The sequence below is a fragment of the Acinonyx jubatus genome, chromosome B1 (genome assembly GCF_027475565.1).
Source record: "Acinonyx jubatus isolate Ajub_Pintada_27869175 chromosome B1, VMU_Ajub_asm_v1.0, whole genome shotgun sequence".
Lineage (NCBI taxonomy): Eukaryota > Metazoa > Chordata > Mammalia > Carnivora > Felidae > Acinonyx > Acinonyx jubatus.
Genome location: NC_069382.1, coordinates 133,900,475 through 133,913,887, shown reverse-complemented (window position 1 = coordinate 133,913,887; position 13,413 = coordinate 133,900,475).

Sequence of the window (13,413 nt, the reverse complement as noted above, 5' to 3'; positions counted from 1 at the left end):
ATGTAATGGTACTGGAGATGGGGACTTTGGGAGGTGATTAAGTTCAGAGGAGGTTGTACAGGCGGAGTCCTCAAGATGGGATTAGTGACCTTAGAGGAAGAGATACCAGAGTGCCCTCCCTCTCTCTCTCTCTCTCCCCCACCCCTCTTTTTCTCTCTCTCTTGCTCCACTCTGTGCACTGAGGAAAGGTCATGTGAAGACGCAGTGAGAAGGCAGCTATCTGCAACCCAAGAAAAGAGACCGTATCATAACCCGGTCCTGCTGGAACCTTGATATTGGACTTCCTTCCAGTCTCCAGAGCTGTGAGAAATAAATGCCTGCTGTTTAAGACAGCAATCTGTGGGATTTGGTTATGGTGGCCTGAGCAGACAAAGATAGTGCTTTGATCAATCACTCATATTTCTGCCTATTACATGAATTTTTAACCAAGACTCTCCTGACTATGCTAAAAAAGTTTTATTTTCTGTTCCAATAGATTGATTTGAAAACCAGCCTCGTAGTGATAGTGTCAGTATCACTGTAGGTTTATGGCCCAGTCTGAGAGGGTTTAGGTAGATAGTCATCATGGCAATTATTCCCGACCCTGGCTCCCACTGGGACTCTCCACTCATAAATGCACTTTTGCTTCACTGCACATCACCTTAAACGTCTTATTGCATCTTAGTTTTTTGTTTCAGTTTGTCTGTTTATGTATTTTGATATATGTGACCACAACAGTTTGTCTTTGATTGTCTAGAAAACTGGGACTTCTAATTACCTTTAATCAAAGTTTAGCAACACTGAAAAGTTGTTCCACAAAGAAACCTTATAGCCCTAAGTAATTTTGTTATTAGAGTATGAAAAGTAAAGGAACTTCGTACTCATAGGGTAAGGAACAAAAAGAACTGGGGAGAAGAAAAAAGATGAAATAGAAAACAAAAGCAACGAAGAAAGCAAAACAAAAAGAGGCAAGAATAACAAATTCAAATACTTGATTCTTTCAAATGACCAATGAAATTGATAAACTTTTTTGAGAATTATTAAAAATAACTGATCTGTGTAATTGTTGGCGGTGTGGTGCTAATGTATGATGCACTGCATTTATGGATTATCAGGTACCCTGGGATGGAAACCACCTGCTGAATTTTTTTCCAGTAAGATATGTGGAAATTTATATGTCTTAATAATCCATTAAACTGTATGTTTCCTTTAAATGTCTTCTTCTTAGATGATGCTTCTCTAAAAACAATATTGTTTAGTTAACATAATGCTAATAATAGAAATGAAAAATAAAATTCTTATCCCTCTTAAAAGAAAGAGTAAAAGCATGCAAGCAGGATTGTACAATGTCATGAATGAGAGAGGTGACATGAATACAGACACAGGTGCATTTAAAGTGTTATAAGAGAATACTACATTCAACTCTACAACAATAAATTTGAAAATCTAGACACTTCCTAGCAAAATATAAATCACAAAAATTGGTTCAACAGAAGTGGCACAATTGAATTGTCTGATAAATCTAGAAGATGTTGAAAACCGAGTAAAGATCCAACATAGAAAACAACTATCTGGGGGTTCCAGCTGAGTTATATCTCACCTTAAAGAATAGATGATACCTGTGTTATTTAACTTATTCCAAGCTATAGAAAAGATTGATAAGCCCACTGAAATGAATAAAGCCATAATAACATTTTAAATACCAATATCTGATAGAGACACTGTGAAAGATGGCTATAGACTAATTTCTTGTAGAAATCTGGAAGAGAAACTTATAAGTAAAATATGAATAAATAGAGTTTTGTATGGTTAACTTCTAGAATGTAAGAATGGTTCAAATACCAGAAAAATCTAATACATAATACACTAATAAATTAAGGGGAAAAAACCCTATGATAAAAGTAGATATTGACAGGTGTTTGATAAAATTACATACCAATTCTTTTATTTATTTATTTATTTATTTATTTATTTATTTATTTATTTATATATTTTAAAATTTACATCCAAACTAGTCAGCATATCGTGCAACAATGATTTCAGTAGATTCCTTAGTGCCCCTTACCCATTTAGCCCATCCCCCCTCCCAAAATTACATACCAATTCTTAATAAAAACACTAAATAAAATAAGATTAGTATGAAACTACATAAATATAACAAAGACTACTTAAAAAAAACAACTATGGGGGCACCTGGGTGGCTCGGTTGGGCATCTGACTTTGGCTCCAGTCATGATCTCCCAGTCCATGAGTTGGAGCCCAGAGTCTGGCTCTGAGCTGACAGCTGAGACCCTGGAGCCTGCTTCGGACTCTGTCTTCCTCTCTCTCTGCCCCTCCCCCGCTCACTCTCTGTGATAAAAAGACACATTAGTGCGAAATCTACTTAACAAAATTTTAAGTGTATAGTGCAGTTTTATTAACTATACACACGATGTTGTGCAGCAGACATCTAGAACTTTTTCACCTTGTTTGACGGAAACCCTTTGAACAATACTCCCCATTTCCTCCTGCCTCCAGCTCCTGGCAACCTCCATTCTGCTTTCCTTCTATGACTTGAAATATTTTTAACTTAATGCCTTTTTACCTAGTGGCAGGGTTTTAAAACAAATTAAGGTGTTTTCTTTCAAAATTTTTAATGTTTATTTATTTTTTGAGAGAGAGAGAATGAGAGACAGAGTATGAATGGGGGAGGGGCAGAGAGAGGGAGATACAGAATCTGAAGCAGGTTCCAGGCTCTGAGCTGTCAGCACAGAGCCCGATGTGGGGCTTGAACTCATGGACCTTGAGATCATGACCTGAGCTGAAGTTGGATGCTTAACTGACTGAGCCACCCAGGTGCCCAAATTAAAGTTTTAAAGTGAGAAACAGGCTTATATATGCAATACAGGTAGGGGTGAGGTCAAGGTAGAGCAATGCTCTTAATATTAACTGTAAACTCAGAAGCTAGAAAAAGGGGATCATATAAGCCAACTTTTTTCACCTATTCAAAACCATTTTAATGTATTACTCTCTTATGTGGCCTTCTAGAAAATCGATGAAGTTATTGACAGAGTTGAATACAATTCCTATATATATTCCATACATTCTACACATACACTGAAGAATGTCTCCACATTTTAAAAACTACAAAACATTACAGCCCGTTCAGCTTTTTCATTCTGTATTATAGATAAATTGTATATATTCCATACATTCCACATGTACATTTAAGAGTGTCCCCACATTTTAAAAACTATATGAAACATTACAGCATCTTTGGTTCTTTCATTCTATATTATAGATAAATTATGTTGGCTAATCTATTTATTTTATAGAATTATCATAGGAATTATCATATAAGGAATTTTATAGTTCTTACTTTTTTTGCTGGAAGTGCCCTTCTTAAATTTTTTTTTAATTTTTAAGTTTTTGAATTTTATTTAAATCCAAGTTAGTTAACATATAGTGTAGTAATGGTTTCAGGAGTAGAACCCAGTGATTCATCACTTACATGAACCCAGTGCTCATCCCAACAAGTGCCCTCCTTAATGCCCATCACCCACTTAGCCCATCCTCCCACCCAACAGCCCTCCAGAAATCCTCAGTTTGTTCTCTGTATTTAAGAGTCTCTTATGGTTTTCCTCTCTCTCTGTTTTTATGTGATTTTTCCTTCCCTTCCCCTATGTTCACTTGTTTTGTTTCTTAAATTCCACATATGAGTGAAATCATTTGATATTTACCTTTCTTTGACTTATTTCGCTTAGCATAATACGCTAGTTCCATCCACGTTGTTGCGAATGGCAAGATTTCATTCTTTTTGATTGTTGAGTAATATTCCATTGTATGTATATAACACCTCTTCTGTATCCATTTGTCAGTCAATGGACATTTAGGCTCTTTCCATAATTTGGCAATTGTTGACAGTGCTGCTATAAATAGCCAATTTAATGTTTATGTTTAGAAAAGATACCACACCGGACAAAGGATTGACTATATGATGATATTTGCAACATACATGACAAAGAGCTGTCATCTATAATATACAAAAAACTTTTACAGGTTTATAAGTAAAAAGACTAGCCATGTAGCAACAACAAATGGGCAGGAATAAAAATATACTATTTATAGAGAAGCCAATACAAATGGTTAGCAAACATATATATACTTAAACTCACTAGCAGAGAGGAAGATACAAAGTAGAGTAAACATGAGCTATCCATTACACCTATCCCAATGACAAAAGTTTAGAAAGTGAAAGCCAGTTCTGGTGAGCATTTGGGGAAAACTTTCTCTCCTATATTATTGAAACTGTGACTCATGGTGTCATTTAGGAAAATGATTATTAAAAAGACAATGTATAGTTTTTTCGGCATTCACTCTTGGAATCTATCCCACATAAATAAAAGCACCAGTATGAAAGAATATGTGCCCAAGTTTATATTAACTCATTGTGTATTCAGCAATAAATTAGAAACCAAGGAAGCAACTACTATTAGGGAAACTGTTGAATTTTCACACCCATACCATGAATGTTACTGAGCCTGTGTTGAATTTAAAGCTATATTAGTTGACTTAAAGAAATTCCCACATTCATTGTGGAATATAAAAAAACCATGATGCGAAAGAATGTGCATGATGCAATCTCATTTTTGTTTGTGAAGCTATAACCTTTATGTTTATGTTTATAGGATTAAGTGCACATGGAGAAAAATACTGGCAGACATGTTCTAAGTTGTAAATGTAGGTTAACTCAGGATAGGGCTAAGTGGGAAGTGATTTGTGATGAGAGAAGGAAAAGAGATGGAAAAGGAGGAGGAAGCAAAAAGCAAAAATGTAAAAGATGGTGTTTTAAAAAAGTGCCTGTGACATCCAGCAGGGACACCTCTAGCTGTAGTTAATGGACAGTGCTGACTTAACTGACTCAAACAATGACCATACGTATTCTTTCATACAACAAGAAGTGTCAAAGGAGGGTAGGCTCTGTTTGATTAATTCCTGGGATAAATTATGTTATCAAGGAGACAGATACTTTCTGTTTTTCTAATCTGTCATCCCCGGGATATTGGCTATGTTCTTGTCTGTGTCTCCAATGATGGTCAAAACTCCAAGCATCACAGATAGTCACAATTATGTTCATGTTTTATGTTTATTTTTAGAAATGAGAAAACCTATCCCAGAAACCTGCCCCAATATCAATGACCAGCAGGGGCTATGAAATGTCCGCTACTGGTTTTATTGACCAGATTTACCCTCAGGCTTTGGATGGGAACCTTGTTTCTGAAAAGTGGACACCTGAATAAAACTGTGTTTCTATTTTGCAAGGAAGCAGAGAGAAATGACTGTTAGGCAGGCAATAGGGACTGCTACATATGACTGAACGCAATATATACTGATATAGGAATATATGTGGTTGTATATTATATGAAGATAGTCATCCAGTTGAATTTCAAAAAGAAAGCATATGTCCTTGGGGTGCCTGGGTGGCTCAGTCAGTTGAGTGTCTGACTCTTGATTTTGTCTCAGGTCATGGTCTCACTGGTTTGTGGGATGGAACTCCACATGGGGCTCTGTGCTAACAGCGTGGAGCCTGCTTGGGATTCTCTCTCCTATATCTCTCTGCCCCTCCCTGACACACACACACACACACACACACACACTCACACACTCTCTCTCTCAAAATAAATAAATAAATATTAAAATGAAAAAATGTATGACCTCACTGAGGAAAAAATCATAGCAGCTGTTCAATGTGTAATTTTAGAAGTGCAGTCCAAAGGTCTCTTTTTAGAGCTCTCAAATTTCAACCCAAATGGAAGAAAGTTGCTAGAGAACAAGAAACTCCACCACCTTAATACTACAATGTTTTTGTGTCATTTAAGTATTTAAGAGGTTAACCTTTTGCTCCACCCCAAGCAAGCCATTAATCTTTAAACAATACAAATTGTTTTTTATCCTTTGTTTTCCCCTTTTTAAATTTGCTTAAGGAAAGCTTGGTAGAGTCTTGTCCATTCCTATGTGATGTAAAGGATTATGCTTTGTGAACCTATTGTGTTGACTTTTAAGATAAGAGCTCTTAAGGATTTTTAAACCATCAAGCAGTATCCATCAGAACAAATAAATGAAAGATTGCTCTATTCTTTTCAGGCAGGATACATTCTGTGACCTATCTTTTCCGTGACCTACACGGCTTTAGGAGAAGAGCTTCCAGAGTTTTATTGGCAATGCCACTATTAGAAGGACTTCCCTCTCTCTTCCGAGCTCTTTGGGGGTCAGCCTTAAAGCGAGCATTAAGCGAATGGCTAATGGAATTAAGGATATAATAATAGAAGGATATAGTGAGACAATTGTATTAACAAGAAATAAATCATGTTGAATGTAAGGTAAGTGTTTTTTAATTGATTGATGGGAAGGATGCTCCACAGGTTTTGTCAGGGACTAACAGCCATTTACCTCTCCATCTATAGTAAAAAGCCAAAATGCAGAAAAAAAGATAAGAAAATTATGCAGTGGGAAGATAAATTATTCAGAGAAGATGGCCATTTTTGTGCTGACATCACTAATGCGAAAAGGCATTAAATCTTTGACACTAGCTTCATTCCTTAGGAGCTGTGGGGCTAAAGCAACGTTTTGTAGACATAAAAACTGAAATGTCTACTCCTAAAGCTATCCTCTGTGCCATGAACAGCTACCAAGGTGACTGGATACCTGAAGGAATAACTGGTTCTGTGCTTTCCAAGTTGAATAACAGTCTTGCACTTTCAAACTTAGTGTCTCTGTCTATATTATTACAACAATCTAGCTGTCAATATTTTTCATCTAGTCGACAAAGCTTGTGTGCCCTAATGTCAGGGATATAGAGAGCTACATGGGAGACATTTTAAAGTACTATTGGATAGAGAAAATCTTGACGCTGAATTTCGTAACTAAATGTTTTTTATTTTACTCTCACAGTTACCAAGTCCCCTCTTTGAGTTTAGCCCCTCTTATATCCTACATAATCCTCTTTTTCTGCAACCATTCTTACTACTTAGTTACTAAGACAGCCCTTTTCAGACCAACAATACTCTAGAGACTTCTTATTGTAAGAGTCAGATGTGAAGGAGAGTGGGTAGATTCAATCTATGTGTGGGCAGGAGCCATGCTTCTTGCTACAACTGCTTTAAGAGTTGCTTTAAATCTTCCCCCATTCCTGTATCACAATTCTTCTACTGCCTTTGGTTACTTTATTAACTAGGTTTATAAACTGCAATCCAGTAAACTTTCTTCATAATATTACAACACATAACAACAAAGAAACCTGGCTTTTATCAATATCTCCAAATTATGCCATCTCTGGAATTTTAGAGAACTTTATCCATTAAAAATTCTTTGGTCTCCCCCCCACCCCCCCTTTTTCTATTGTTGGAAAGGGTAGGGCTGGCAATTCCTGGATACCTGCTGTGAGCCAGGCACCAAGTTAAGCATTTTACATACATTATTTAAATTTATTCTCTACAACCATTCTTTGCAGTAACTATCAACATCGTTTCACAGATAAGGATACCAAGGTTTAGAGGGATTAAGTACTTTCTCCAAGCTCAAGTTGCTAATTAGAGGTAAGGAACGGGTATTGCAGTTTGAGTGGAAGGTCTAAGAACCTCCTGAGATTCTTCTAAATGTAATTTTCACATGTTAGGTTCTCTGGAAGAGAGGTTAAGAAGTTTGGGGTGAAAAATATTTATCAGTGTGAAAGGAAAGGAGAGGACACAGGACAGGACAGGGCAGAGGAAGTAGTCAGACCTTAATGCTAGCAAACATTCCATCTGAGTGTCCTGCAATGGGCTGAAATGAGCAGGCCTTTGTCCTCTTATCTTGATCAGTCAGGCTGCCCCAGGAAGGACATGAACTTCTGCAAGGAGGCTTGAAAGGCTCCAGGAAGGAATTGAGTAAGAGGCAGCAAGTCCTTCCTTGAAAGGGATCTGAACAGCACATCTCTATCTATCATGAAAATATCTTAATGGTATCTATAGTGGGCAGTAAAAAATGGACTAAGTAAATGGTTTCTTTTTCATTGTGATTGTGTTATCCAATGTGATAGGAGATGTATAATGGGTGAATTTGGATAAAGAACTCAAGCTTGGATTCTTTGTTAATAAGATTGCACTCTACATATAGCCTTAACTCATTTTCTCTTAAAAGAATTGGACAGTTCTACTAATTTTGTGTCCAAAGACCAATGACTATACCAACTATCCCTCCTGATGTCTATTTCTTTCCATTGCAAACATCAAGTTGACCAAATTTACCTTTGTTTGGCATCACTTATTCCACATTTTTTTGAATACTCAATCCTCTTCTTGGCTAGCTCAATTCTTTCTATCTTAATATATATTTACTGATCTAAAAATTAGCCCATAGTTTTTGTTCAATTGCTTTTTATTCTCATTACAAATTTTAGCCGATAAGAACATTAATTTAAAAATATCTAGTATGTTCTTCCTACTTTTTATGTATAGTGGCCTATGTATAAAATAAGCCTACTTACCTAGTTCTTTAGGTACATTGCATTATGAATTTGTCTTCAATGTACCTTCCTGTTAATTTCCCTTCAGCCAGTATTTTGACCAGGTTAACATGATAGGATTGCCACAATTCATCCTATTGGTATCTTTTGTGAAGAAGGCAGGACTCATACTTCAAGTTTCAAGTTCTTCAAGGCTCAGCACTTGCTCAATCTGAGATACTATTTCTAATTACTTTCTAGAAATTTTATTGGTTACTGTAGCCCATTGCAAAAATAAATAAAGGAAGATTCACTTAAAATTGAGTCAGGAAGCCCTGAAGGGGAGGTCTCACATGCATACCATTCACTGAAGCCTGAAGAACCAACAGGAAGGAAGGTGATTATGTCAACAAAGGAGGACATTTTTCACATATGAATTTATCTCCTGCCTTTAAGAAAGGGAAGGAAGATCTCAACTTGTCCCAGCAACAAGGCACTAACCACTGCTTGCAGCCAATGAAAAATTGTCATAACCTCAAACTCTTGGTCTTTTCCAATAAATTTTGTTCAGAACAACCATCCCGTATTTTCTCCTAAAACCTGATAAAAACTGACCTTCCCTTTGTCTCTTTAGGCTTGTCTATGGTTTGCATCCTGAATTGCAATTCCTCTGCTATTCCCAAATACACTCAGTTGTTTTTACTCATATAAAATTGTTCTTTGCTCTGTTTAAAGTTAACACCATTAACTTATTTACCATTACTGATTTTGTGATCAGTGTTCTCCTTGTTTAAAGCATCCACCAAGTTTACATAAAGGTTGTTATTTCCCTGCCAAAATTCTTTTAACACTAGTTGTCACAATGCTTGTCTTGCTAATTCAACATTCTTTCTTAAGAGTGTGTACCTTTGCCCTTGTGTCTTCTTGGAATACACTTGTGATGGGAAGATTGGCAACTTCCCCTCCCTTCCAAGCTCCATCATAGCTAAATTTTGAGTTAAATGGATGTAGCATCATCTCTGACCTCTACTCACTAGATGCCAGCAGCAAGGCACCCTCCCCTCCCCAGTTGTGATGTCTCCAGATATTGTCAAATGTTTCCTGAGGGAAAAGATTACCACAGATTGAAAGCCACTGGCATCGACTATACTTCTCAGGGATTGTGGTTGAGGGAGAGGTTAAAAGGACAGAGCAATCTGTGAAAAGAACTTAGGGACGGGAAAGGAGGACCAAGTTTGGAGTCAGAGGCATTGTCCGTAGAGAATTTTCCTTCTCTCATAAAGCTCTATGTCTTAAGGTACGATCCATTTAGAAATTCAAGAGAAAGTTCAAGTGTACTAGAACTTTAATCTGTACCTTCCTGAGCTATAATTATTTTCTGAGATTTCCTTAACATTTCACTAAAGGTATTTGCATTTCCTTGAACAGGTAGCTCAAGGTGTTGGGAATGGTGAGTGTACATATGAGAAAGGATTCATGGGTTTCATTAGGGTGGGGGTCCCAATCCTAGAACAGTCAACTATGGGCAAGAGAGTTGTATCATATAAGTTTCTGTTGCAGCCATGTTGCTGAGAAGAAAGAGAAGTAGTTCCTAGAATAATTATAATATACCTTAAGTTTATTTGGTGCTTACTATATGCCAGGAATAATATTAATTATTTTACCTGTATCATTTCATTTATTTCTCAAGTATATTTTGAGGAAGATACTGTTTTTAATCCCACAGTATTATAGAGATAAAACAGAAGTTCAGAGATAGTAGATACTTTGTCTTATTTCTTAGGCAAGACACAATAGAACTGAGATTTGAGGACAGGCAACCTGACACTACAGCCATTCTTCATATTCCATCACCAACATCTGCTTCAAGATTTGCCCTTGGACTATAGTCCGTGAATCCTTGTTTTCTAGTGTCCTAATGAGAGGTTAAGTCAGCTCCTGAGAGTTGATGTGATGATAGATAGGGATTGAATTTCAGCACTAGGAACAGGACTGGAGCCTTTGGAAGGTGGGAATATTGTCAAACAGTGGAAGTGGGAAAAGCATTGGGAAGGGAATAAGAGAAGAATAAGATAAAGAACATAGAGGCCAGGAATCAAGTAAGAGAACAAAATGTGCTATGGGCCCAGTTGTCATAGTTTCTGATTTTCATCATCATAATAAAAATAAGACTGAGGAAGTCAAGGATCAAAGATTTTAAGGTACTATAAGCAGTTTGGAAATGGTTGATTCTGGTTATAAAGCTAGATAAGGAAGTGAATGAAGCTAAGAAGAAAATGGTGGATTAGGAACATAAGATGGTGCATGGCAATATAAGAGATAGAAAATCAGGATATCGAGGGCAGGAGGAGGGTATTTCAAGAATTAGATGTTGGAAGTGGAACAAAATTATTCCCATGTCATACTGCTGCCTGGATGGTGGTAAACCCTATTTTTTACAAGAGGCGAAGGACTAGCTGAGAGTTAGGATTTTGGCCGTTAGACCCATCTCCTCATATTTGGTGGTGTTCTTTGTTTTTCTTCAGAGGGTTTGATGAATTTCCCAGGCCCATCATCCATTTCCCTCTTGTACACTGAAGCGATATATAATGGGATGATTTTGGATTTTGAAGTTGAATTTCCAAGTTTAAGTTCTGTTTCTCTTATTAGCAGTGTTACCCTTATCAATTATATGAGGGTTTTGAGCCTCGCTTTCTTCATCTGTAAAAAGGGTATGGCAACAGCTTCTTCACAACAGGTTCTGAAGATAGCAATGGAAAAAGCATTTTGCAAATGTGAAGAGTTGTTATTGTTTTCTTTTAATGTCCCAATTTCTCTTTAAAATGGGGTTGGTAGACTTTGCAGAGGTCTTTCTTATTCATCTCTGTATCCTCAGTGCCAGATATACTGACTGGCCCATAGTGAGTGGAAAATATTTGTGGAATAAATGAATGACCTGATTAATAAATGAAATTTACAGTAACACTATTTGATATGTAATTGAATATGGCATTAAGGTAGGCCATCTTATATCTAACCCAAGAGACTTCAGTAATTTTTAAAATATGAAAAAGATTTTTATTTTAAGATATACTGGTCTTGCAGGCCTGAATCTGTAGGACAATGTTAAAACAAAATTTAGTGCTATCAAAAAGTTTGAAATCTTTATGTCTACAACCCTGAAAATTGTTTACTTAAATTTTATACAACTTCTAGCTTCTTTTTCTTCTAGAGAAAGAAGAAATAATTCTAGTAATAATTATTAGTAATTATTATTATTAATAATTCTAATAATAATTCATTATTATAGGTCAATCTGGTATCAGTCTGGTGACATCTCAATATCTATTGCACTAAATTGATTGTAATAGTTCTTAATTTTTTTTTGATCATTTCATAGTGTCATTTCCTGTGATTTAATTTATCTTTGATATTAAACAAAGATTCCAGACTGTCAATGCAATTTTGCCCTGAGCAAGCTCTGAGGTAGTATTCTTAGTTCTCCTTTGAGACAACTCTCTTTTGAGCGACTATCTTTTGAGATACTACTAAATTGTAGAATCATTTATTATCTAAAGGTCTTGATTTGTTGGACTTCTTAATATTTGTATGGTCAATTCTCACCCCAAAGATTATGCCTTTAGCAAAAGGAAGATTTGGTACAAAAAGTTGAATATAGATGGTGGCACTCTGAGCTCAAGTTGTGCTATCTTTTTTTATAGAAGAACTTTATGCACTCTTACAGGAATGTTTTAATATTTAATACACAAGAGCTGTAATTTTTCATGGGAAATTGAAGTCAAATCTGAAGCATTAAAAAATTAACCACAGCAAACTGAATTTTCCAAATGAAAGATAATGTCTACTGTGGAGTAGAGCTTTGTTTTGATTAATGCAAAGATGGGAGTGGGAAAGTTCCCTGAATCTTCATAAGTTTCCAAATGAGGTTTTGTGTTGTCTACAATCTGGAAGTGTTGGTTTATTGAGCTAGGGGCTCGTGGAATAAAGAAATTGGATTGATATGATGAGCTAATAAATCTACTACCTGAATCTATTATAGCCAGAGAACTTATACATTTATTTTTTCCCTTTACTACTCTGTGCAGAGAATTCTGTGTACTGGTTAGAATCATGGACTTTGGAGCTAGCCTTCCTGGGTTCAAGTCATACTAATTATACGGCCTTGGATAAGTTCTCTTTTTTGTGATTCAGTTTTTGAATCTATACAAGGGAGATGATGATAATACTAATATTCCTAGGTAGTTGTGAAGATAAAATTTACTAATCAATTCAAAACACTTAGGCTCTGGCACAAAATAAGAGCTAAAATATTGTGCCTATGTATTTTTGTTTGTCTGACATCTGAATTTCACAATTGCAGGGCTGCTTTTCTTTTGGCCATTTTAGCTTTCATCCCTATTCTGTGGGTTGGAATGACCACATGCATCTTTGACTCAGTTTCATTGTTAGGTTGACCAGGAACATGTCTTCTGTCATGAATTCACAATATTTATAGAACCATATTTGCAAATAGATATCATTCCGCAATGTAGTGCTTATTTCTTAGATACAGATACAATAGAGACCTATACTGCATTGTGCTGGTCCATAGCTGACAACACTAATAAAAGAACTGTTTTTAAGTGTGGGAAGGAAATAAAAGTCTTTTTGAAGCCTAAAGTAAGTCAGCCAGATAAAGCTTATAGAAATAGAGGAGTGCCAAAAATGTTTAAACATGGCTAGATTATTCCAACAATGAAATGTTAGTTGCAGTGAATATTTACTGAACTCTATGACTGAGAGAGCTTAGACTCTTACCACAATGTACATCATAACCACTCTCTGTATACTTGATATTAATATGGCATGCTCTGGGATGAGTATTTTACATGTATTATCTCACACGGCATGACACTGTGATAAAGTGAATTATTTTGCCTTTTACTAATGTGAGACTGAGGCCTGGGAAGGTTAAATAACTTGCCCAAGATCCT